The sequence below is a fragment of the Geotrypetes seraphini genome, chromosome 5, assembly GCF_902459505.1.
Source record: "Geotrypetes seraphini chromosome 5, aGeoSer1.1, whole genome shotgun sequence".
Lineage (NCBI taxonomy): Eukaryota > Metazoa > Chordata > Amphibia > Gymnophiona > Dermophiidae > Geotrypetes > Geotrypetes seraphini.
Window position 1 is genome coordinate 42,798,935 of NC_047088.1, and position 23,143 is coordinate 42,822,077.

Genomic DNA, 23,143 nt, shown 5'->3' on the forward strand with positions numbered 1-23,143 from the left:
ATTTTATTTTATTGAAGATTCGACACGTACGTGTTTTGGCCTAAATGGCCTGCATCAGGAGTCTTAACAGAAGTCTAGATATTATTCAGTAGCTCTCTATTGTCTTGTAAAGATGAACACACTCAATATGATGTTATATTAATGAGTTTTTGAGGATAAATAAAGGGAAAATCCCACTTGAATATTTGCTTAACTTATTTCTCCTTTAGTTTTGATTGTTCTCCGCTCTGGTTAAGGGTGGATTATAAATAATAAATCTGAAATCTTACTTTAAATAAACTACTGAATGTTGCTATTGTGATGCCAAGGAAAAGAACATAGGAGAAAATTCCTTCTCATAAAGGAGAATCAAAGAAAGAACAGCGAAGGGGACCTCTGTGTTCTACAATTTTATTTATCCTCAATAACTCATTAATACAATGTTATATTGAATGTGTTCATCTTTACAAGACAATAGAGGGCTGCTGAATAATATCTAGACTTCTGTTAAGACTCCTGATGCAGGCCATTTAGACCGAAGCACGTACATGTCGAGTCTTCAAGAAAATGAAATTGTAGAACACAGAGGTCCCCTTCGCTGTTCTTTCTTTGAGTCTCGTTTGTGAGAAGGAATTTTCTCCTGTGTTCTTTTCCTTGGCATCACAATAGCAACATTCACTAGTTTATTTAAAGTAAGATTTCAGATTTATTATTTATAATCCACCCTTAACCAGAGCAGAGAACTATCAAAACTAGAGGAGAGAATGTAAACTAAAATAAATCCCATAAGCTTACAATATTCTAGGTGCTAGGTCACCATGGTAACTAGACCTTTTTGATTGGCACCTGGGATTTTTGTGCCTGTTTAAAAGTGCATGTGGGTTTTTTTTGTGGCTGCTGCTGACGATGTTGTCAAAGTTCCTCTTTTGTGTATCATGTAGCTCTGTATGAGTCTAAGATGTGTGATGCTGGAGCTCTTGTAAGACTAGCATGAGAGTTCCTGCAGCACATAGCTCAGACTCACACATAACCAGGCAATACATGAAGGATAAAGTTCTTGCTCCCGAAACACCAAAGTGAAGGATAATATAGGCAGTCATTGACTAACGACCTAAGTGACATACAACTGTTTGACTTTATGACCTTGCTTGGCAACATTACCCAATTAGCATGGATTGATATTGTTTAAATATTTCATACATCCGGTATATGGAGGCACTACGCAGTCTGGCTTGGCTTCCAACACCCATCGATTTCAATTCAGCACCAACTGGCCTATTGGCACAGGCCGATCAACACATCCTCATCTATTCCACAGTCTGGACACACCTTAACACGCCCTCACTCATCATGTTCAGTTTCACACAAATTAACCAAGCATGAACAGTCAATAAAAGATTTTGTACTTTTTTCTGTGTTTTCTGTATTTATACAGTATGTAGAGATGATAAAAAGGGTATAAAAATTCTTGTAATGTATATAAAACAGCAAAAATAAATAAATAAAAAAGAATATCTGACTTACCGTATGTCCAAATCACTTTATGACTGCTTGGTCAGAACGGAACATGGTTGTAAGTCAATGACTACCTGTAAACTCTGAATGCTAGAATGCTAGGAGGAGGCTGCCTTGCTGATAGGGGCAAGGGGTGGCAGCTGACCAACTTACTGGGTGTGGGTGACAGCTCACTGACTTGAAGGGGTATGGACTTAGAAGGACATTTGTCTTACTAGGATACAGATAGGGTGTGTGTGTGGTGAATGGCTTCCTGGCTGGGGCTAAGGATGGCTGATTATTAGAGGACAATGGGTAAAAACTAGAGAATGACAGAAGGATAAATTTGTTCCCATACTGTCCCATCCCTGCAAGCTCTGTCCTGTTTTGATGTAACAGCTTGCAGGGATGGGACAGGGACAGAATTCCCTTCTCAAATGTCATTTCATTTCAAGTTACCCAGAGGTGTAAATCCACTATGAATAGCTCCTGAACTTAAATCCTTTTTAGTTACTATCAAAGGGGCTGAGCCTCAGATCCCATGTGTTGTATGTGTTTTACAATCACACTAGAAAGGGAATTAACCTCACTGGCTCATGCTCCCCTCCTGCCCTGTTGCTAATCAAAAATACTTATAGTTCTTAAACTTATATTAAAACAGGGACTTAACTTTTAGATCCCGGGCAGAAGGGGAGCATGAGACAGTGAGGTTAATTCTTTTTCGAGTGTGATTGTAAAACACATACAACACATGGGGATCTGAGGCTCAGCCCCTTTGATAGTAACTAAAAAGGATTTAAGTTCAGGAGCTATTCATAGTGGATTTACACCTCTGGATAACTTGGACTAAGAAAATTGAAATGACATTTGAGAAGGGTATTTTTTGAAATGAATATATGTTCTTTCTCATCCTGTATATAATTTTGGTGACAGGGACAGAATTCCCCATGTCATTCTGTAACAACAGAGCACGGGGAGAAAAAGTGAAACTGAGTGGCAACAATAGGGAGAGAAGGGAAGACAGGAAAACCTACCTTACCCCCACCACATCAAGTTTATTCATGCATCCCCGCTCCCCTCTGAACACTGGGGCTCTTTCTCCTCCACATACTACCACAGCGAAGTAACATATGTAATCTGCTATAGAAGCATCGCAAACACAGTCACCAGTGAAAAGGAGGGAAGAATCGCAACTTGAGAACAAATATGACGGCAACCCTCCCCTCCTTCTTGTCCTTGTCCACCACCACTCAAATACCCGCCTTTCCGCAACCCCCTTCTCCGATCATGCGCGATGCAAATTTCTGCGGAACCGGAAGCAGCGGTTGGTGTTACAGGCTGTGACGTACGCATGCTGGTGCGCAAGCGCCGAGAGGAATATTGCACTCGCTTCACGTTCCTTTTTCCCGGTAGGCGCGGGAGCTGAATGCAGAAAGCAAGAAGGGAGAAAGGGAAGCTGTGTGGCTCGTAGTTAACGGTAGCCAGGTGAATAAAGAATTCCCATTCATCACTTTAAAAAAACGGAACCCGACGTGGTGTGAGAACCGTCCACTTGGCAACGCTGCCGTAGCCTCGCGCTGATCTGGTGGTCCCAGTCCGGCAACCTCGGCGCCGGAGTGCAGGTATCCGCGCGGTGCCACCTCTGCTTATCAGCTGATGGAGAAAGCGTATGTTTGGGCCGGTGGTTTACTCTCTTCTGCTCCCTTTAAGGTTAGGCGCAGTGAAAAGGCGATTCACGTTCGGATTGTGAATGTTTGTTCAGGAAGGACTGGGAATTCCCTTCCCGGTATACCTGTCTCTGCCTCCGCGCCGATTATGGCCTTGGGTCGAACACTTCTAGCGCCTCCTTTTGGACAAAGGATGGTGGTGGTGGAGAGTTGTCTGGAAGACTCCTTTCCCCTCCCCAGTTCAGAATTGGTTGTTTACTGTTGAGGCCCTGCCACTGCTTTCTGCACCTGTGGAAGCGGCTGTAAACATGCTCACGTGACTAGCCACGTGGAGCCCGGGGCGTAGGCAGAGATTGCGCGATGAGAGGATCGAGCACCTACCGCCTCCTTAATAGGCAGTCGTTATATAAACTCAGGTTACAGCTTTGCACAGATTACCAGGTCGCCTAAGTACTAGTGTAATGACTGACTGAGGGAGAGGGGCAGACAAACAAACAACAATCCTGGGTCAACTCCTATTGCACATACATTACTTAATTTATATCTGCAGTGCTTAGAGTGTTGGTTAAAAATACAAGCACCATCATTTTAAGAGGTGCTTTTAATTCCGATCTTGAGAGTACTGTAATACAGTGTTGAAAGCTTCGCCTGCTTATCCATTCCAGGTGGAAGAAGGTTTCAGTAAAGTAAGATGTAGGTGTTGTGTTCCTAAAGCCCTGTGTGCAGGTCCTCCGCTGATACACAGAAAATCAAGTATGGTCATAATAGCTACGTATGTCATCTTGCCTAATCTAGTTTTCAAAGGCGTGCTAAATAAATATTTAGCAAATGATAATTTAGGTGTTCATTCATTCCTAAACTGGAAGGCATACGGTTGACTCAGTCATTCAGAATATAGCGTTTGTCCCAATACTCATTCTAGTAAACTGTAGGTAGGTTTAGTTTTAATTTTTGTTATTTTTGTAATCCAAATATTGCATATTGACAATTGATTACATAGCAAATTCTTTTATTTTTTTGAAAAGCATAAAGCACTCCAAAGAATAATAAACTACCAGATTTCTTCCTTAAACCCTTGTATGAATATTTCACTTAAGCATTCCCAGTGTTTATTATTAAGGCTATTTGTTCCAGCTTCCATCCTGATTGCTAAATATGGCTTTTTTAAGACAGTGGATAGGAAGAGCTGAATGTACTCTGTCTACAGTAGTGCAATACCTATTGTTGCTATCATGTATTCAGATTTAAAAAAAATCTGTTGTCTCTTCATCTTTTGACCTGTAGCCTGAAGTAAGGCTCTGGCAAATTAATGATAAGTTGGAGCATGGAAGCTAGATTCAGAATTAATTCATAAACTTTTGATATCATGTTTACACTATCACAGTGTGACAATCTCTGTTACAGCCATCACAAAATACTACTGGTCCTTTTCTTTGTAATGCTCAATCATTGTTCCCTTTTATTGAAGATTTTGCACCAGTTACCAGTTTGACAATGTATTCAGTTCAAGATTTTGCATTTACAAGGCCCTTCACGCAGGTGACCCTCCGCAGGTGTCCAATTTGATACTACCTTTTATATTCCTTCTAGATCCCTTCATTTCATGGTCTCCCATAATTTGGTTCTCCCTGCTCTATCCCATTCCTATTATAAATTATCCAGGCATTTTGCTCTTTTTTCCTTGATAACAAACTTTGAAACTCTCCCATCTTCTGTCCATGAGGAACTCTCTCCTATAAATTTAGATCAGTACTGAAAACACTTTTTTTTAAATGAAGCTTTTGTTGACTACTGACTGATAGTTTTTTTTTTATTTTACTCCTGAGGGAATTATGTGCAAAATGTTCGAAAGTGCAGTGCTGTGTGTAGCATTATTACCCTCTTCAAGCTCCAAGTTCCTTCATGGCACATTCACATTTATCTGCTCTCCCCCCCACCATGGCACGTTCACATCTGTTTGCCCTCCCCTTCATTGTGCCTATGGGGCTGGCTCTTCCCTTCCCCCTACAGAGATAGGCAGGAGGATGAGAAGGAAGTGAACCGCTCATACATTGAATCACTTTCTCCTATGCCACTTTAGACCAGACTATTTATGCTAACCAAGGAACCTGCATGATGTCACTGGGGGGAGGGGAGACATAATGCTGACACTGAGCAGAATTCTGTGGAGCCAGGGCATTCTGCACAAATTCTGGGCTGTGCAGTTACGTAGAATTCCCCCAGGAGTAGTTTTTGGAGTTAGGGTACTGTGTGTGAAGAACAGTTCTCTAGTTTTAATATATGTGATTGCGCTTTGTGTTTAAGATTATCTGTCCTATTTTTGTCTGGCTTTCTTTTTTATTCTTTTATAGGACTCCTTTTATAGGGTTGGCGAGGTAAACACTTCGACACTCATAGGAATTCGTTGAGTGTTGGAGTATTTACCTCACCTTTGTGAAAGCCAGTGATAATTTGTAAACCGCTTTGACCTATATTCTGGAAAGGTATTATAGAAAATTTTAAGAAAACATAATTCAGGATTGGAGGGCTGGTGTTTTTAGTTTCTTTTCTCGCATAATCCTAATGAAAATTACTAGATTGAGCTCTTCTGGCATGCATGTCAATAGTGTCGAGGTATGATGTGTTGGAGAGTGCTTAATTAAGAATAGTTACGTGCAGTGTGAGATTTTTTGGCTTCTTGATTAAAAAACAAACAAACTTTGAAGGATTGAGTTTGATTCCAAATTTAGGTCTTCTGCTGCCTGAGTCTACTGAGGCTGGGATGCTGAAGAGATGGCATATGCAGCCCTGAGGAGGAAGGAGTCATGGTCATTGGGTACTGAATTTAGGTTCAAGATTGCCAGGAAGTGTCGGTACAATAGTTGGGAAAAGTAACTTGGCAGGTGGACAGCGTAACTGGTTTTAAGAAAGGTATGGACAAATTCCTGGAGGAAAAGTATATAGTTTGTTATTAAGACATGGGGGAAGCCTCTACTTGCCCTGGATCGATAGAATGGAATGTTGCTACTCCTTGGGTTTTAGCCAGGTACTAGTGAGAACAGGCTACTGGGCTTGATGGACCCTTGGTCTGACCCAGTATGGCTATTCTTATGTTCTTACGTGAGCCAAGTGTAGAACAATTAAGCCATTGTAACATCACTGATGAGATTGGCTCTGAGGCACTGTGGAATGAGGCATTATGACATCACAATCTCGGCTCTGGAATGTTGCTCTCATTGGGATTCCGGAATCTTGCTATTCTTTGAGATGCTGGAATATTGCTTCTCTTTTGGTTTTGGCCAGATACTAGGGACCTGGATTGGCCACCATGAGAACGAGCTTCTGGGCTTGATGAACCATTTGTCTGACCCAGTAAAACTATTCTTACGTTCTTGAGTTATTAAACAAAGTGAAAAATTCCTGGATAGTTGTGAAAGAAGACTTAATGCGCCAAATCCCAGACCAAGTTGTAATTAAGCTAGAAACCCAAAGGAGTAGGAAAAAACTGCCAGGTAAAAAAAAAAAAAAAAATTTTTTTTTTTATATATTTGCCATTTTTATATACCATTAATAAAATAGGTTCCTTGGGGCTGTGCAATTAATACTTTAGACCCTCTTTTGCTAAGCCGCAGTAGATACCTCTGCTGCGGCCCAGGGTGCTAAATGTTCCAACTCTTATAGGAATTCTATGAGCGTTGGAGCATTTAGGGCTTTGGGCTGCAGTAGAAACCTCTACCACGGCTTAGGGGGGTTAATAAAAAAAAACAATCCAAAAACAATCAGAAAAAAAAGAAATTAAACATGACATAAAAAACAGGGCATTTGGATGCTTGCTCATTTTTGAAGCAGATAGATACATTCACATTGCAGTTCATCCAAATAGCAAGTATCATGGCATGTTTTCCTCAGGAAGGCCGAAAGTAGGACAGCCAGCAGCGATTTTCAAATGAGAAGAAACATCCATGTCTAAAAAGGACAATTTTGTCTAGATCTGTTTCAGTCACATCCAAGTTACAGAAAGGTACTCTGATTGATCACTGGAGGGATTAAGACATGACCCCCTCCTTAATCCCCCAGTAGCTGCTACCTCCCTCCCTCTCCCCTGAAAAAGAAACCAAAAAGGAAAACCAGGCTCTGTCAGCTGGAGATATTATGGCCATTCTAAACAAAAGTAGCAAGCAGTGTTGGAGTAGCCTAGTGGTTAGTCCTATAAACTGTAAACTGGGAAACACATGTTCAAATCCCATTGTAACCCTATTCATTTTTTTTCTGGGGAGATCATTCCATATTGTGGTCCCCAGTTGACCATCTTAGAATTCCATGAAATTTTATGTATGAGTAGCCTAAGGCCTTAAACTAAGCTGTGCAAAATATTAGACTCGGATATACATTTGTTCCTGAACTAGAGCAGTGTTTCTCAACTCGGTCCTGGAGTACCCCCTTGCCAGTCAGGTTTTCAGGATATCTACATTGAATTTGCATAAACTTGATTTGCATACACTGCCTCCATTATATGCAAATTTCTCTCATGCAAATTAATTGTGGCTATCTTGAAAACCTGACTGGCAAGGGGGTACTCCAGGATAGAGTTGAGAAATACTGAACTAGAACATATGAAGTGAGGGGTACTTTCGTTCCAATCACAATAGACCAGGGATCTCAAAGTCCCTCCTTGAGGGCTGCAATCCAGTCAGGTTTTCAGGATTTCCCCAATGAATATGCATTGAAAGTAGTGCATGCACATAGATCTCATGCATATTCATTGGGGAAATCCAGAAAACCCAACTGGATTGCGGCCCTCAAGGAGGGAATTTGAGACCCCTGCAATAGACTGACAAAAGTGGCTACTTTCAGAATCTACATTACATAAATTAACAGCATTTTATAAATAAGTGCATCCCCAATCATAAAAAATCATGCTCTTTGCATTAACTCCTGGTTTCAATGTGCACCATAGACCATGCTTGTGTTTCGAACAGTTTGAAGGCCATAGAACAGGGCTTCCCAAGTCTGGTCCTTGAGCTCTACTGGCAGGCCAGGTTTTCAGGATAGCCACAATGAATATGCATGAGAGAGATTTGCCTGCACTGCTTTCTTGGTATACAAATCTCTTTCATGCATATTTATTGTGGATATCCTGAAAACCTGGCCTGCCAGTAGATCTCGAGGACCGGACTTGGGCAGCCCTGCCATAGAAGGTCTGGGAGCAAGATGCTGAACATTGTCCTTTGTGTAGAAGAAAAGGTGCTTTTTCTTGTGGTATAAAAAAGAAAAACATATAAGATGGCCCATATAAGATGGAAATATTTTGCCCTGAAAAAAACAAGGCAACATGAAAGCTCTGGTTTACCAGGGCACTTTTACCATGCCATGCCATATTTTTGCAGGGACTCTTGCTGGACTGCTCATAATTCATATTTGCACAGAAACTAGTATTGTTAATATACAGTACTTGTAAAGTTATGAGGTATTTGATATGATCCTCATTTTGTGCAATGAATTTTTTGGCCCATTTTGCTAGGCAATAATGATAAAAAGTAATCAATTTGGGTAACTCCATCAGTATTTCTGAATTCAGTGTCAAAAACTGTATAAATAAGCCAATTCTGAGCTAGTAGTTTTGGTTTATATAATGTAGATACTTAAAATTTCATGGAATTCTGAGATGGTCGACTGGAGACATGTTTCAAAATTGGACCATTTGGCATGGAATGACTCTTGGTCTTCATTCAGGAATAATAAAATACTTACTGTACTTAAAAATATGACACCTAAAAGCCTACATTCAGGTTGTTAGGTATTTTTCTATGCCTGGAAGAATCACACAAAAAAATTGCTACAGTGGGACTTGAACCTATGTTCCTTGTATACAGTTTACTGCGCTAACCACTAGGCAAGAACATCCGTGTGGCCATTTTAATAAGATGACTGCCAGACAGACATCCCTGTGCTTAGTTTCTCCCCCTACCCCATTTATAAATGTAAATGTTTCAGTTTTTAAAATGGTTGTTCAGGATGGACATCTCCAGCATAGCAATGTCCTCATATTTTTTCAAACAGGGAATCTGGACATCATTGCTCGAAAATTGCTGTGAGATGGACTTTTTTTTTTGGGGGGGGGGAGGGATGCCATGAGCAGGATATTTCAAAATGCCCATTTTGGTATCTGAAGCGTTAATAGGAAGAATAAGCAGTAGTGTGAGGGGTTAATGCCCTGCAGGCCAATTGATCCTACTGAAGACCTGCTGGGATATAGAGAACCAATGAAAAGGGGTCCTTTTGAGAGAAAATAAAAGACCAGCTTTATTACCACTTTATCTTAATGGTAAGGGATCTCGCAGAGAGAGAAAGAGATAATGGTTACTGCAGATGGTCAGATTGGTTGTTCAATTTGGTCTTTATCTGCCATCATGTTTCTATATTTAAAACAATTTACCTTAGCAAATACCCAAAACAAGAATCACAATGAAAACAAAGAAACAAGGCATGCAGGATAACTAGTTGGGTGGAGGAGGAAAAAAAGAGGGAGAGGGAATGCAACAGAACTGACAATGGTAATACCTCCTCTAGATAAGAGCCCAGCTAGAAGAGAAATGGTGTTTTCCTGTGTCCTGGAGATAAAAAGGAAGGAGTTTTTTTAATTGTTTGTAAAATATTACTGAAAAATGATGGTGCCTCATTGTCTTTACTGATGACTAAAGAAAATGTTTAACCCCCCCCCAAAAAAAAAAGAAAATAAGGCATGCAGGAGCATGATGGGGGAAGTGGGGGAGGGTAAGAAGGGATTAGAGAGATGCTAAATAAGGTTGCGGGTAGCAGTTTTGTTTGATGGGTTGTTGCTGAGGGTAACATAGGAATACTATAAATAGGAGTAGAGTGGGAAATTTTTGGGGTGCAGTTTGATAGAAGGATGGGTTAAGTTTGGATGGATTTGTGGATGCAGGGGGATTGCCATGGGGGAGAGGTAGTTCTTGCAGGTCCTAAGTTAGTCTGAGAGGGTTAATGGAATTGAGGAACCTCAGATATTTATCTATTTGTATGTTATTTGAATATATGGTTTGTCTAAGCCTGAAATAAGAGTTGCAAAAAAAAAAAAAAAAAAGGGAGAGAGGGGTCTTCAGTATGCATAGTCTGGTGTTCATAACAAGGTACAGTTTTATGATTTAGAATAGGAATGCAGCCAAAGGCCTCTGGGAGAGTAGCCAAGATGGCGGCGCTAGTCTGGCAGGGTTGAGAATGCTCAGGTAGCTGCGGAGGTGCATGCTGCCCGATTAAGAAAACAGTAAATTTCTCTTACAAAATATCACATACAAAAAGGAAGGGTAGTGTGAGAGCGCCTACCACCTCAACCCCCTCGTCTGCCCTCTCACAGCGTACACTGGAAAATTACCTGCCAGCGGTTTGCTCTCGAACGGGCGATTTGACTCCCGCTGCGAGAATGAGTAGGGAAGGCTCATTCTCTCTGGGACAGGAGACCTCGCTATCGCCTGCACCGGATGTCCCGCCTCCCTGCCCGACCGAGGCAGCTGCCCTGGAAGTGGAAGGAAGAGGAGCCGAGAGTGCACCCGATCCAACCACGGAGGAAGGCTTCATGGCAGATGAGCTTCTGCCAAAGCAGACCAGCATTGGGGAATTTTCCCCTATCAGAGAGGACTCTTTAGCTGCAATCTTTAAGACGCTCCAGAAATTGGACATTGCCACAATGAAGACAACTGAAGAGGTAAAGGCTCTTGGAGCCAAACTGGGTAATCTAACTAAAACTTTTGAACAGTTAAATACTGAAACTAAAAATTGAATTGGGAAATTACAAAATGAAGTCCAATCAATACAAGCTTATAAAACAGCTGCAATAAAGGATAGCAAATTGATGCATCAGAAAATAAAGAATATTTAGAATTACAACCGAAGTTTGAATGTGAGAGTTTTGAACTTTCCTAAGTCTCCAGGGATTTCTCCCTATGAAATATTTAAAAAATATCTCTTAGAAGTTCTGAAATATTCTTCAGAATTTATTCCTCCAGTCCCAGCCTTGGAAGGTGAGAATATGCAATCTTCACAAATTGACGTTAAAAATATATTCACTTTCCTTGAGGAATCCATTTTTGATTCAACACTGAGAACAACACTATTGATATCCTTTGTATTTCAACAAGACTTGGACTCATTTATGAAATTATACTTTAAGTTTTCTAAAAAAAATTTTTATGGCAAGAGAATATGGGCATACTTAGACGTAACAAAGGTGACCCAAGAAAGAAGGAAACAGTTTCTTTCTTTAAGACATGAAGTAATATCCCTGGGAGCATCTTTTTTATTAGCATATCCTTACAAGTGTATAGTGAAGTATGCCCAACCTAAGTATGTATTTTTTAACCCTGACCATTTAAAATCTTTTCTGGAGCTGAAAAAGATAGCCTGAAGTTGACGAAGTGAATTATAAGAAAGCAAGTCTGTATTAAGCCTTTCCTTTAATTTTTTGCCCTAATGATTAAATTTCTTAAGAACATGGGAATTGCTGCCGCTGGGCAGACCAGTGGTCCATCATGCCCAGCAGTCCCCGGCGGCCCTCTGGTCAAAGACCAGCACTCCAACTGAGACTAGCCCTACCAGCGCACGTATATTCTGGCCGTAATTCCCCCTTGTTATTTGTGGTCTAAGGAAGGACATACAATTATTCTACTTTTCATTTTTTTTGTTTAAAATGATAATTTGTAAACTTTATTATTGCTGTATTTCTCTACAAGAAGTTTTATTTTCTTGTATTTGTTGTTGAAAATTATAAATAAATATATAGAATAGGAATGCAGCCAAAAACAAAAGGAAGAAGAAACTGCGGTAACAATGTCCGTGATTCAGGATTTTATTCAGTCAATTAAAATACATCACAATTGAAGAATCCACATATGTGTTGAAGGTCCTAGCACTGAGAATACAGTGATAAAAATTTGGATATTGAACGTAATGCCTAAAAATCCTATTCGTAAGATATCAGAGTTCTATAATGCGCTGAGTAAGCAAGGTGGCCTTGAAAGTAACTTCACATTTTTATCACTGTGTTCTCAGTGCTAAGACCCCTGAGGAGTCAAAACACGGACCATGTTGGGTCTACAACCTTCAACGCATATGTGGATTCTTGAATTGTGATATATTTTAATCGACTGAATAAAATCCTGCATCACGGACATTGTTCAGCAGTTTCTTCTTCCTTATGTTTTTGGCTGCAATCCTTCCAACTGTGGAATCGATGGGTTCATTTTTACTTGTCGATTTTAGAATAGGAATGGCCAACAAGTATCTCACAAGCTGTATATGGCCTCTTCATGTGTTAATTGGAGTTAGTGAGCACCATGGAGCATGGAACAAGTCCTTCACCAGCTTGAAATCAAGGTGTAGCTGCCAGCAGCAGAAGCTGTGACCAGCCTGCTGTTTCTTTGTATAGGCAGCAGAAGTTTTGATGCGCACCTGAGGTTCCTAGAAGGTTGGGCACTTGTAGAGGGAATGACTAGTAGGGGTGGTGGTGATAGATGAGGAAATTTTCAGCTATTGGCCCCTTTTCACTGGGTACAGTCTTGGTACTGTATTTCCTTGCTACTTAGCTCTTGGTGTGTGAAAAACTGGCTGCTCCTTCATAGAAGCATGCAAGATCCCAGTAATATTTGTATACAATATTCATTCTTATTTGAAATAGTTTGTAGGATTAGTTAAGAAACATTAAAAAACCTTACATTCTGCATGCCTTGTTTTCCCATCTTTGGATCCAAATGTAAGCTTTACCACAAGAATCTTATAAAGGCCATTTATGAGCTCCAGTTTTCTGCCAGCATGCAGATTACAAACTTTGAACCCAGAGGGTCAGTCTTTATGGAGATAGCAAGCTCTCCAATGGTACTAAGGGCATGAAACACATCAGTTCCATGAATTAATTTGCCTAGGAGGGTTCTACAGGAGCTCAAACTTGGACCTATATTTACATTTCACCCTCCGTATTCACGGTTTCAGCAATCGCGGTTTCAATTATTCACGGTTTTCAGCTTGCTGGCTCCTCCCCCCAAAATTATGTCAGTTTGCATAGAGAAATCACTGATTCTAAGCGTTTACAGAGAAAATCGCTGATTCCCAGCATTTTCTTCACCGTGTTTTGCCTCTCCTTCAGGAACAGGCCAGATCTCCCACCATGTTATTCGCGGTTTCACCATATTTACGATGGTTTTTAATAGAAAAGAGCGAATAACATATGAAAAAGCTATTTGTGTTTTTTCTGTATTTGTGGTTCTGTTAATCCTCTATCAAAGCGAATACAGAGGGAGAAGTGTAATTATATCCAACAGAATTATATGGTATACAAAGAAACCAAGACAAACTGCGGTGCAAAGTCTATAGTGTAACATTTGTGGAGGAACTGTTCCTAGTATTTCTTACACATCCAGTAGCTCTGTTTGCTATCCTTTAGTGCCTCTTGTCGATAAGTGTACTTAAAATGTTAGCATTGGCATCTGGGTCTTTCATTATTTAAAAACATTTTTTTTCTGGCTGTGGTTTTCTTCCTTCCTGTTTTTGATTGGGTATCATCGGTAGTCCATTTCCTACAGAATACAGGATTGTTTGTGCTGCCGTAGAATCACAAAGAAGCAGCGATCTTCACTTACTTGATCCACAGATAAAGCAGAGCAGACCAATAAATTGAAGAGAAAAGCATTTATTATCTAAAGTACACCTTGAATAATAAATGCCTTTCTCTTCAATTTGTTGGTCTGCTCTGCATTGTCTGTTGTCTGTGCTGCCGCTTGACAAGATGTTTTCTATTCAGTTATGTAATGTTTTTCCTTTCCAGGTAGAAAGTTTGAACACGCATCAGGCTTGTCTAATCTTTTATCGGAGCCCACATTTTATATTTTGTAACATTTGTGGCGCAGTGGTTGGATCTACAGCCTCAGCACCCTGGGATTGTGGGTTCAAACCCCGCGCTACTCCTTGTGACCCTGGGCAAGTCACTCAGTTCTCCATAGCCCCAGGTACATTAGCTAGATTGTGAGCCCACCGGGACAGAGAGGGAAAATGCTTGAGTACCTGATTGTAAAACCGCTTAGATAACCTTGATAGGCGGTATATAAAATCCTAATAAACTTGAAACATTGTGAACTCATGTTCTTTTTGAGACTCGCATACTCTTTGAGAATGCCAAGTCTCTCTTTCTCTCTCATGTATTCACACACATTTCTTTCTCTCTCTCTCTCTTGTACTCCCCAGTCTTCATCCACTCTTTTGTGTAGTTTTGCTTTAGCTTCTGTTCTGGTTTAGTCTGCAGTTAGGCTGTTTCATTGACAAAATCTGTGTAGTCTAGGCTTAGCCAGCCTTTCTCTCTTTCCCTCTCATGTTCCTCTCTTCAGCCTTTATTCATGTAATCTAATCTAATACTTGGATTTGTATACCTGGTCATCACCTAAAAGGAACTCGACTCAGTTAGCAAAATAGCTGAAACATAAAGGAATCATGAAAAGTAAAATAAAAACTCAGATTAAAAAGATTAACCAATCTAAAAAAAGAAATATTAATACACGAAGATTATTTTGACAACCTAGACTGGAAGTCCAAATATTGTTGGAATAATAATATTTTCATAGATTTGCAAAATAATTGAAAAGAGTAACGTATTTTTTGCACTTTTTCCACCCCCAAAACCCCGGTACCTTTTTTAAAGTTGCGGTGGTCCAGTGTGCTCTCCTACTGGATGACTGGCTTTGGTAGCAGAATGACACGATGCAGGAGCGCGACCTTTACGCTTCCTGCCTGGTCCCGCACCGCTCAGTGATTGGCGGTTCTGAGCAGTGCAGGACCAGGTAGGAAGCGCAAAGGTCACGCTTCTGCATTGCGCCACTCTGCTACCAAAGCCAGCCGTCCAGCAGGAGAGCATGCTGGACCACCACAACTATAAAAATGTACCAGGGATGGCTTTGGGCAGCAGGTGGGCTGCTTCGGGCTTCCCAACATCAGACCACCAGATGTACCCTCCTGTAGAGGAGGAAATTTTTTTCCTTGGTTTTTCATCCTCTATAGAGGGGTGCGTCTTATAGAATGAAAAATACAGTATATTGCTCTAATAGAGAAGGGAATATTATTCCATATTACAGTTAATATGAATGAAATGGACTGATTCAATTTTCTGACAGATTTTACAATTTCTTTTATACTCATACTTTCACATGGTCTCCCTCTAGACTTCGCCATGTTTTTCTTTCTCTCACCCTTTACCCAGTCTTTTTTCCTCTCTTTCTCTCATATATATATATATATATATATATATATATATATATATACATATATATATATATATATATATATATATATCTCACCTTTCTTCTGTTGCAGATACGTGCTGTGGGATCTCTGCTTCTCCACTGCAACGATGCCAGGCCTTTTTTAGATGGGGTGCTGAGTACCAGCACCTTTTCCATTGCTTGATAAAAATGACCCAAGATCCCCAAGTATTAATTAAAGAGCTCAGTCTTGTATTTGAGTACTGGCATCTCTTTTGCTGGAAAAATTGCACTGGATGACTCTGTCAGAGTCCAGTGGGAAAGCCCCATGATAAAACATCCAGTGAAAAGGAGTAGGGCTGAACAGACATCCAATAGGACCCAGGGGATTATGGTGAGATGTACATCTGGCACCCTTTATCTGAAGTTCACAGCAGTGCTCTCTAAGGTGCCTCACTGCTCTATGGGGCCAATCCAACACAATGCTGACCCCTCCCATGTCCAAATGCAGTTCATTTGGACATTTCCAACTTGGACAATATTTTGGTTGAAAATGGGGTATAACTTTGGACGTTCTGGTGGTCTAGACGTCCTGGTGACCTACACATCCAAGTAGACTTATATACATTGATCAACATTTGCTTATTTCTGATCTAAAGAAGAAGGGGTACCTTTGAAAGCTCCTCATAAAATGCATTGAGTTAGTCCAATAAAAAAGGTATTGCCTTATTTCCTTTATTTTTTGTTTTATTACTATATATTACCTTGGAAAGTGGAATAACATGGTCACCACACCATTTCACTCAAAATATATATCATATTTTTTGCTCTATAAGATGCACACAACCACAAGAATTCGCAGGAGCCATTAAGGAAGTCGCTCAGCACTGAGCAGCAGTGCCAAATCACGCACCTGCTTGTGCTTCTCAGCGGCCGAAGACACGGCAGCCAGTTAACAGCGGGGCAGAAACTTGGAAAGTTCGCTCCTGTCCGCTGCACCTCCACCGGCGATTTACAGTAGAAGTATGAGGCTAGGACAGGGAGGGGCGGCAGGGTGCAGAGCCTGGGAGGGAGGGTGTAGAGTCTGATGGGGGAGGGAAATAAGGCAGGGGGCTGGGTGCTATGCCTGACAGGGGAGGGAGGGAAGGGTGCTGGGTGCAGTGCCTGACGGGAAGGAGGGCGGGAAGGAAGGGTGCTGGGTGCAGAGCCTGACATGGGAGGGAAGGAAGGAGGCTGGGTGCATAGAAAGAAATAGAAATGCTTGACAGGAGGGAGGGGTGATAGGAAGGGTGCTGGGTTGCAGAGCCTGACATGGGAGGGAAGGAAGGACGGCTGGGTGCATAGAAAGAAATAGAAATGCTTGACAGGGGAGGGAGGGAGGGAAGGGTGCTGGATGCAGAAAGGGAGCTGGGTGCAGAGCCTGACAGGGCAGGGCACTTGAATATTAAGCTGCCCGACTTATATTCAAGTTAACCATTTTTCCTCCTTTTGGGGGGACTTATATTTGGACTTATATTTGGATCGACATATATTCGAGTATATACAGTATTTCAAGTAAATTATGCTAGATTCTGTTCCCCTCCCCACCTTTGCAAGCAGCTGATCAACCTGCACCTAGGCTTGCACTTACATATATACTCTACTAAATTTGCTACCACTCATCTTCAATTATTTCCAAAAGAGAAATCCATTGCTTATTTGAGACCTTTTTACATCAGGTAACCTTTTGATTTAAATAAAAGATTTTTCCTTCCTTTATATATACATATCAGATTTCTATATCGCAAGTTCAATGCGGTTTACAAAAGCTGCATAATAACAAAGGAAGGAGACAGTAGAATCTAATCGATCAAATATTTTACAAGAGATAAGTCTTCAATTGTTTTCTGAAATGTTCATCGGAACGAGATGTAAATAGCAGCGATCGGAAATCCTTATCATAGAAAGCTGCTTGAAAAGAGAGAGTATGATCATGATATTTCTTGCTTCTACAACCCTTAACTAATTATTTAATATATCTGAAAGAAGGAGACCTGTTTGTTGTAGTGTTCTTCCCCTACAGTACTTGATTATCAGCTTAACCTAGAGGCTTTTCTTCTACTCCCACTTCACAAAAGAGAAACAAGTTACACTCTTTAGGTAGACTATTTAGTATTGCTTCAAGTTTAATCAAGAAGTCTCCAGGTCACATATTACTTACCTCTTAATAGAAAACAGTTTTTATTTTTGCCCTACATTAGTACTTTAACACCTTCAATTAAAACTACTAAGCAAGCAAAACTCTACACACTAGATATAAAAATATGTTCCTAAACCTAAAAGGATAAGCTAAATCACTGTATAATAGGTGAGGAAGTACATTGAACTACACCCACAAAAGGAATCTGAACAAGTTCTTCAAACTCGCAAAAGCGCAACTACCTGTTCCTTATTTACTGAACAAGTAAAAGCAAAACAGCATTGCAGCCTTGACAGGTACTGCTCTTTCTACCCAGAAGTTGAAAACATTCTTCTAGATACAATATGGCTACCTCCAAAACTGGTGCTGCTCTGTTATAGCTTTTGCATTAGAGCAAACTAGTGCTGCCTGATTCAGGAAAAAATTTTTTGATTCGGTTCATCCTATTTAATCGATTTAAAAAAAAAATTTATTTATTTATTTTTTTAATTTAGATTTTCCTGCCCAATTGGGTGAAGTTATTTTCCCCAAACATCCTGGTGGATTTATTTTATAGCCTCTTCATCTCCTTTGCCCTCTCCTATCCATTCTGGCGCTGTGGTGTAAACAAAATAAACAAGACTTTTCCTCTCTCTGTTAAATCCTAGCTCATGTTTGTGGTCTAACACCAGCTCTGACAGGATACACATTTCAAATCTGACAGATTGTAATCACAAAACAGAAAATAAAATTATTTTTTCTACCTTTTGTTATCTGGTCATTATCCAAATCATGTTGGTCCCAGGCTCTGGTTGTCTTCTGATAACTCACTTGCCAGGGTCTCCTGCCCATTTGTCATTTTCCTTATTTCTCAGTGCTAACCATATCTTCCTTGTCATCAACAGCAGATGAATCCAGAGATAGTGGATTACATCCGTCAGCCAGCTGGGGGAGATAGCACTTAATTAACCTCAGGTATATCTTGGATGCACATCCTCCTGGCTAATCAGTATACTCTATCTCCAGCAGGTTGAGGATGGGTTTCTCACAGCTCCTGAATTCTGCAGTGGATACTTAAGTTCCATAAGCTCACTTGGGCTATGGGCGTGGAGTTACAGGGGTCGCTGTTCTCTTCAGGGAGGCATCGGTATGGGGAGTATTTTTACTCCTTTCCCAGGTAGGGAAGTGGAAGCTTCTTCAGCTTTAGTAGCGGACACTCGCGGGCTTGCAGCCAGGTCGAGCAGCAGCTGGCGGTAGGAGGCCCTAAGGCGGTCGCTCAAGGCCCTTCCCTCCTGCCATGGATCGGGGGTCACTGCAGTTGCAGCTGACGTCTCCGCTACTGTTAGTATTTCTACTTGGAGGAGGGATGCCACTTCCAGCAGTACTGCCTTTGCCACTGCTAGCCGGCCGACCCTAGTTGCTGCTATATGGGTGGTGGGTTGGTCTTGGCTGGGGAGCCATTTCACTTGCGGCCTGGTGTATTTTGTTTGGTCCCAGCCGGATGGCAGTTAATTTATTTATTTATCCAATTTTCTATACCGTTCTCCCAGGGGAGCTCAGAACGGTTTACAAGAGTTTATTCAAGTACTCAAGCAGTTTTCCCTCTCTGTCCTGGTGGACTCACAATCTATCTATCGTACCTGGGGCAATGGGGGGATTAAGTGACTTGCCCAGGGTCACAAGGAGCAGTGTGGGTTTGAACCCACAACCTCAGGGTGCTGAGGCTGTAGCTTTAACCACTGTGCCACACTCCCATAAGCTAAGTTAAGCTATGGCTAGGCTGATTGCAGGCTAGTTGATAGCTCTCGCTATTGCTCTGAGTTATTCTTTCCACTCCTTCTGTGAAGGAATGGACTGGTGGTTGAATAAGCTACCTCAGTATCTGAGGCTGTTACTGTTTCTCCTAGGGATGCTGGGACAGGCACTTGTCACTTTGTGGCCTGGATAAAGAGTAGTGTCTGGTTACTGGCATTATTCTTGACTGGGGTCAACAGTGTGGCCTCCTGTGTCCTAGAGACTTGGTACTTGAGATGGCTTCAGTCAGATGGGAAATCTTCATTTGTCACGAGTCTAGGCTGGCTGCCCTAGAACCTTCTGAGGGAAGTAGGTCTGGTTTACGACGAGGCTCATGGGGTTTGCCATCAGCCAAGGATCGTTGCAGGAGGTTATTTGAAGCCTGGTGATCGCATTAGCAGGCTTCTTTGCACCCATACTATTTGTGGAGGGACACTGCAGCTAGGGTTTTCCGCAGCATGATGCTCTTAGGCAAGGATTGCCCCTGCTCACATGGGCTAGAGGGGTTACCCTCTATGTTCATATGATACGTACTCTCTGGGTGTCATATCTCCTTAGACATGTGCTGCAGGGCAGGTTTTCAGTTCACTTAGTTATTTCCCTCCCTACATTTAGACTGCTTTTGTACGTCCTGCTAGTCTCTGGATTCTTCTGCTGTTGATGACCAGGAAGGTAAAATTATGTCCTTACCTGATAATTTTCTTTCCTTTAGTCACAACAGATGAATCCAGAGCCCCACCCTGGTGTGGGGTTTGTCTCTCTCAGGAGCAGTTTGGGCTTGCCTTTAGATTGAAGTTGCAGTCTCAATTTTGATGTATCAATGATTCGGGTAGCGCATGTGATGGAAGACGTTCTATAGGTGTCCTGTGTCTCATATGTTTAATGCGGTTGATGTGATTTATGTGATTTACTTTTATATGATTTATTTCAACTGCTTTGAGAAGACCTATACTGATTGGCCAGGAGGATGTATATCTAACATATACACGAGGTCAATTCAGTGCTCTCTATCTCCCCCTGCTGGTTGATGGACGTAATCCCACTAGTTTCTGGATTTATCTGCTGTGAGTAAAGGAAAGAAAATTATCAGGTAAGGACATAATTTTACCATCTTCCATCTCTGTCCTCCCCTTCTATTTCCCTTCCCTCCTTAGGAGGTCTGGCATCTTTCCTTTTTTCATCTCCATCCACGCGGCTGCAGCGATGGACCCCACCATCCCAGATCCACCATCTCTCCTTTTCTCAACTACCCTTTCATTCAGCATCTCTCCCTCCTTCCCTACCACCTCAGGATCAACCAGGTCTCCCTTTCTCTTCTCAACTACCCTCCTTTCCAGTATTTCTATCCCCATACCATCCCTTGTGTCCAATTTCTCTCCCTTTCTGTTACTTCCCTCCCTAAATCCCATTGTCCACCATCTCTCTCCCTCTCCTCTGTTTTTAGACCCATTATTTCTTCCCCTCCCTCCCCCCAGTCCAGTATATTCACGTCTCTTTGAACCCCCCCCTTCCCTCCCCCCCAATGGCCTGCATGTTTCCCCCTTCTTTGCAGCATCCTCCGGCTTCTCCCTGGCCTCCCGCTCTTACTTTCAGATAATACGGCAGCCTGCAGAGAGGACTGGCCAGCTCTTTGAAATTAGCCCAAGGTAAAACTGTCTGGAGCGGATGGAGTTCAAATTTTGTGAAAAAATTCAAATTGTGGCAACTCTATCCGCTCCAGACAGTTTGAATCTGAGCTTTATATATACCTGGGTTTGAGCCTGAGGGTTTTTCTCCCTTAGATGGTGGGAGCTTTTTTTTAACCTTGGGCTAATTTCCCAGAGCTGGCTGAGGTTAAAAACATGTACCCCTTATAGGAGCTTGATTAGCACCTAGGGACGTTGACTTGTCCCTTTTGGGATTTTAAGGCCAATTATTCATATTTCAGTTTCTCTCAGTTAACTGTCTAACACTGATAGAAGAAGACATCTTCATTTATAATATTAGTGGATAAATCATGTCTTTTCCCATTTTTTGATCATAACATGATTTATTCACCCATACCCTTTAATTAAAGTTGTGGGTAGGTCATGTTAGCCCAGAAGAAACTGGGCAGTACCCCTTTGTTTTAAACTCCTTCCTCAAACCAGGGACTAAGGCACGGTTTCTGTATAGGATGCCCAGTCTGTATGGCTTTTGAGAATTGCACATGGGCATCCTATAGAGGAACATAAGAATTGCCACTGCTTCGTCAGACCAGTGGTCCATCGTGCCCAGCAGTCCGTTCCCACGGACCAGTGCTCTTAACTGGGGCCAACCCTACCTGCATATGTTCCAGTTCAGCAGGAACTTGTCTAACTTTGTCTTGAATCCCTGGAGGGTGCTTTCCTCTATAACAGACTCCGGAAGAGCGTTCCAGTTTTCTACCACTCTCTGGGTGAAGAAGAACTTCCTTATGTTTGTACGGAAACTATCCCCTTTTAACTTTAGAGAGTGCCTTCTTGTTCTCCCTACCTTGGAGAGGGTGAACAACCTGTCTTTATCTACTAAGTCTATTCCCTTCAGTATCTTGAATGTTTCGATCATGTCCCCTCTCAGTCTCCTCTTTTCAAGGGAGAAGAGGCCCAATTTCTCTGATCTCTCACTGTACGGCAACTCCTCCAGCCCCTTAACCATTTTAGACACTCTTCTCTGGACTCTTTCGAGTAGTACCGTGTCCTTCTTCATGTACGGCGACCAGTGCTGGATGCAGTATTCCAGGTGAGGGCGTACCATGGCCCGGTCGGTACATCTGTTCGTGATCCCTTTCTTAATCATTCCTAGCATTCTGTTTGCCCTTTTCGCTGCTGCCGCACATTGCGCAGATGGCTTCATCAACTTGTCGACCAGTACTCCCAAGTCTCTTTTCTGGAGGTCTTTCCAAGTACCGCCCCGGACATCCTGTATTCGTGTATAAGATTTTTGTTACCGACACGCATCACCTTACACTTATCCACATTGAACCTCATTTGCCATGTTGCTGCCCATTTCTCGAGTGTGTTTATGTCACGTTGCAGATTTTCACAATTCTCCTGTGTCTTCACTACTCTGAATAACTTAGTATCGTCTGCAAATTTAATCACCTCACTCGTCGTGCCAATTTCCAGCCTGCCTAAGAATCCGATTCTCTAACCGAAGTCCATGTCACAGATGCCGGTTACAGAAATCGGATTTCTGCTGAGCTTATTGCGGCAAAGGATCTCTCTGCCGTGATGAGTTTAGCGGCAACCCGTCCCCACCCCTTGCAAAGACTACTGGCAGGAGGAATACCCAATCCGGAGAAGGGGGGTCGATCCAGGGGTGGATGGTAGGGGGTGGAGGGAGGTCCGACTGGGGGGATGCCGTCTATGTTCGGTAGGGGTGGGAGGGTTCTGGCAGGAGGGATTGGGCATCCCTCCTGCCGGCGATTGGGGGGGTCCAGCAGGAGGGACTGAGCATTCCTCCTGCTGGCGATGTATTGGGGAGGAGATGGGCGGCTGTAGCCTCTAAACATAGCAGCAGGGAGATCCCTTGCTGCGATAAGCTCAGCAGCCGCGTCTACTTACAATGCAGGCCAGCGTCTTCCGGGGGCCTAGGGAGACGCGTACGTCCGCCTAAGACTACTTCCGGGCCAAGCGATGCCCATGCCTGGCTCCCTAGGCTCACGGAGACGCCTCCAATGTAGGCAGCATGCCTTGGGAGATTTGTTTTAGAAATCGTGTGTTCCGATTGGCTGGTTAGGCAGCAGTTGGCCGCCTACAATTGGGGCGCCGTTTATAGAATTTGGCCTTAAATCTCCAGAGTTACAACCCAGGTTTTAA

General features: G+C 42.2%; 1 protein-coding gene across 7 annotated transcripts in view; it reads left to right on the top strand.

The window, feature by feature from the left end:
* Positions 1–2,702: 2,702 nt before the first annotated feature.
* The window catches only part of MOSPD1 (motile sperm domain containing 1), a 69,118-nt gene continuing 48,677 nt past the window's right edge, over positions 2,703–23,143 (top strand). For 3 of the 7 annotated variants that reach the window (XR_004539653.1, XR_004539652.1, XM_033946793.1), the window contains exon 1: positions 2,808–2,958. The gene's annotated coding sequence lies outside the window, so the exon portion shown is untranslated. Of the gene's footprint in view, positions 3,184–23,143 lie in introns of all 7 variants that reach the window. The other 4 variants (XM_033946797.1, XM_033946795.1, XM_033946794.1 and 1 more) reach the window with 4 other exon arrangements.